This window comes from Chiloscyllium plagiosum, unplaced genomic scaffold (genome assembly GCF_037043375.1).
Source record: "Chiloscyllium plagiosum isolate Xiang-an unplaced genomic scaffold, Cpla_swu_hap1 HiC_scaffold_15, whole genome shotgun sequence".
NCBI classification, from domain to species: Eukaryota; Metazoa; Chordata; class Chondrichthyes; order Orectolobiformes; family Hemiscylliidae; genus Chiloscyllium; species Chiloscyllium plagiosum.
The window spans coordinates 3,979,401-3,983,792 of NW_028270153.1; positions in this window are offsets into that span (position 1 = coordinate 3,979,401).

A 4,392-nucleotide genomic window follows, 5' to 3' on the forward strand; every position below is an offset into this window, starting at 1 on the left:
CAGGACAGAGAATATGGTTTTAATCCATTCAAATTAATAGATAATTTAGATTTTTTTTAGACTGCTTTTATTTTCCTTTTGTTAACTATTCAAATGATTGAATCCATTACACTTTAAAAAATAATTTGTGAACTCTAACATAGGAGCAGAAGTAGGCCATTCGGCCCTTCAATCTGTCAACTCTTCAATAAAGTCATGGCTGACCTCTGTTTGGAATTCCACATTCCTATCTAGCCTTGATAATCACGGATACCTTGCCTAATAAAAGTCTATCTGCTTTCACCTTAAACATATTCAGTGACCCCCATCCATTCACTTCCAGAGAGTTTGAAGATGCACAACTCTCTGTAAAAAAGATCCCCTCGTCTTTGTCCTGAAAAGGGTGACTCCAATTTTAAAACAGCACCCCCTGGTTCTGGACTGACTCCCCAAGAGGAAACCTCCTTCCCACAGCCACCGTGTCCAGACCATTCAGGATTTTGACACTTCAATCCAGTCTCCCCTCACTCTTCAAAACTCCAGGGGAAACAAGCCCAATCCACCCAACCTTTCCCCATCACAGCCCACTCACTCCAGGGACCAATCCCGGAAACCTCCTCTGAATCAGCTCCAACACATCTACACCTTTCCTTAAACAGGGAAACCATATAGCACACTTTATTGGAGAAATGATCTCCCCAATGCCCAGTATTACTGAATGATAACATTATGCTTTTTATGTTCAATTTCATTTGCAGTGAAGGATTGCATTCAACTTGCCTTCTTAATTATGTGCTGTACCTGAAAACTCACTTGTTGTAATTCATGCACCAGAACACCTAAATTCTTCTGCACCTCAGAATTGCAGTTGGTCTCTAACTCAATATTAACATTCTTCCACTCAAAGTAAATGACAGCAATTTTTCCCACAGTGTGACACCCCTTAAGCACTGAACCTCCGACAGTGCGGCACTCCCTCAGCACTGACCCTCCGACAGTGCGGCACTCCCTCAGCACTGACCCTCCGACAGTGCAGCACTCCCTCAGCACTGACCCTCCGACAGTGCGGCACTCCCTCAGCACTGACCCTCTGACAGTGCGGCACTCCCTCAGCACTGACCCTCCGACAGTGCGGCACTCCCTCAGCACTGACCCTCTGACAGTGCGGCACTCCCTCAGCACTGACCCTCCGACAGTGCGGTACTCCCTCAGCACTGACCCTCCGACAGTATGGCACTCCCTCAGCACTAACCCTCCGATAGTGCGGCACTCCCTCAGTAATGACCCTACGACTGCACAGTACTCCCTCAGTATTGACCCTTGCACAGTGCAGCACTCCCTCAGCACTGACACTGTAATTGTGCAGTACTTCATTTTCATTTGACTTGGATAAATATTCAAAATCTGGAGTCCTACTGATAAACCAGGGGATTATTTTTGATTCCTGACTAAAGTGGCCTCCCTCCCAGTTTACTGGATTTTTCTGAGGCCTGTGTGAATTTCTAAATCTTCTCTTCCCCACATCAGGAAACAGCAACATGAAGGAGATGGCTTATTAACTGAGCATTTAAACATCTGCCTCATAACATTGTCTCTCGGACATCCTGTAATCTGGTGGTTCCTGATCACAGCTAGATTTACAAATGCACATCTAATGTTGTCCTCCAAAATCAAACAGGTCACCCAGGAGCCACCCTCAAATAACAAGAAAATGAAAGTGCAGTATGTGTGGATTGAACCACACTTTGGACAGACTCAGTTCATTCTCATTAGATGCTGCCACATGGAACTGAAAAGGACAGACAGTCCGTCAGGTAACCGTGTCGGTAACAACACAATCTGTGTTTGTTAATGAATATATGCAGTATCACTGCTGAGGGAGAACCGCACCGTCGGAGGGTCAGTGCTGAGGGAGTACCGCACCTTCGCACGGTCAGTGCTGAGGGAGTGCCGCTCTGTCGGAGGGTCAGTGCTGAGGGAGTGCTGCACTGTCAGAGGGTCAGTGCTGAGGGAGTGCCGCTCTGTCGGAGGGTCAGTGCTAAGGGAGTGGGCACTGTCGGAGGGTCAGTGCTGAGGGAGTGCCGCACTGTCGGAGGGTCAGTGCTGAGGGAGTGCCGCACTGTCACAGTGTCACTGCTGAGGGAGTGCCGCACTGTCGGAGGGTCAGTGCTGAGGGAGTGCCGCACTGTCGGAGGGTCAGTGCTGAGGGAGTGCCGCACTGTCAGAGGGTCAGTGCTGAGGGAGTGCCGCACTGTCGGAGGGTCAGTGCTGAGGGAGTGCCGCACTGTCGGAGGGTCAGTGCTGAGGGAGTGCCGCACTGTCGGAGGGTCAGTGCTGAGGGAGTGCTGCACTGTAAGAGGGTCAGTGCTGAGGGAGTGCCGCACTGTCGGAGGGTCAGTGCTGAGGGAGTGCCGCACTGTCACAGTGTCACTGCAGAGGGAGTGCCGCACTGTCGGAGGGTCAGTGCTGAGGGAGTGCCGCACTGTCGGAGGGTCAGTGCTGAGGGAGGGGGCACTGTCGGAGGGTCAGTGCTGAGGGAGGGGGCACTGTCGGAGGGTCAGTGCTGAGGGAGTGCCATGCTGTCGCAGAGTCAGTGCTGAGGGAGTGCCACACTGTCGGAGGGTCAGTGCTGAGGGAGAGCCACACTGTCGGAGGGTCAGTGCTGAGGGAGTGCGGCACTGTCAGAGGGTCAGTGCTGAGGGAGTGCCATGCTGTCGCAGGGTCAGTGCTGAGGGAGTGCCACACTGTCGGTGGGTCAGTGCTGAGGGAGTGCCGCACTGTCGCAGGGTCAGTGCTGAGGGAGTGCCGCTCTGTCGCAAGGTCAGTGCTGAGGGAGTGCCGCTCTGTCGGAGGGTCAGTGCTGAGGGAGTAGGCACTGTCCGAGGGTCAGTGCTGAGGGAGTGCCGCACTGCCGGAAGGTCAGTGCTGAGGGAGTGGGCACTGTCGGAGGGTCAGTGCTGAGGGAGTGCCGCACTGTCGCAGGGTCAGTGCTGAGGGAGTGCGCGCTGTTGGAGGGTCAGTGCCGTACTGTCAGTGGATGAGTAATAAGGGAGCGCTGCACTGTCGCAGGGTCAGTGCTGAGGGAGTGCCGCTCTGTCGGAGGGTGAGTGCTGAGGGAGTGCCGCTCTGTCGGAGGGTCAGTGCTGAGGGAGCACCCCACTGTCTGAGGGTCAGTGCTGAGGGAGTGCCGCACTGTCGAAGGGTCAGTGCTGAGGGTGTGCCGCACTGTCAGAGGGTCAGTGCTGAGGGAGTGCTGCACTGTCGGAGGGTCAGTGCTGAGGCAATCCTGCACTCTCGGAGGGTCAGTGCTGAGGGAGTGGGCACTGTCGGAGGGTCAGTGCTGAGGGGGTGCCGCTCTGTCGGAGGGTCAGTGCTGAAGGAGTGCCGCTCTGTCGCAGGGTCAGTGCTGAGGGAGTGCCGCTCTGTCGCAGGGTCAGTGCTGAGGGAGTGCCGCTCTGTCGGAGGGTCAGTGCTGAGGGAGTGGGCACTGCCCGAGGGTCAGTGCTGAGGGAGTGCCGCACTGCCGGAAGGTCAGTGCTGACGGAGTGGGCACTGTCGGAGGGTCAGTGCAGAGGGAGTGGGCACTGTCGGAGGGTCAGCGCTGAGGGAGTGCCGCACTGTCGGAGGGTCAGTGCTGAGGGAGTGCCGCTCTGTCGAAGGGTCAGTGCTGAGGGAGTGCCGCACTGTCGGAGGGTCAGTGCTGAGGGAGCGCCGCACTGTCGGATGGTCAGTGCTGAGGGTGTGCCGCACTGTCAGAGGGTCAGTGCTGAGGGAGTGCCGCACTGTCGGCGGGTCAGTGCTGAGGGAGTGCTGCACTGTCGTAGGGTCAGTGCTGAGGGAGTGCCGCTCTGTCGGAGGGTCAGTGCTGAGGGAGTGCCGCTCTGTCGCAGGGTCAGTGCTGAGGGAGTGCCGCTCTGTCGCAGGGTCAGTGCTGAGGGAGTGCCGCACTGTCGGAGGGTCAGTGCTGAGGGAGTTCCGCACTGTCGGTGTGTCAGTGCTGAGGGAGTGCCGCACTGTCAGAGGGTCAGTGCTGAGGGAGTGCCGTGCTGTCGCAGGGTCAGTGCTAAGGGAGTGCCGTGCTGTCGGAGGGTCAGTGCTGAGGGAGTGCCGCACTGTCGGCGGGTCAGTGCTGAGGGATTGCCGCTCTGTCGCAGGGTCAGTGCTGAGGGAGTGCCGCTCTGTCGCAGGGTCAGTGCTGAGGGAGTGCCGCACTGTCGGCGGGTCAGTGCTGAGGGAGTGCCGCACTGTCGGTGTGTCAGTGCTGAGGGAGTGCCGCACTGTCGGTGGGTCAGTGCTGAGGGAGTGCCACTCTGTCGCAGGGTCAGTGCTGAGGGAGTGCCGCTCTGTCGGAGGGTCAGTGCTGAGGGGGTGCCGCACTGTCGGAGGGTCAGTGCTGAGGGAGCACCCCACTGT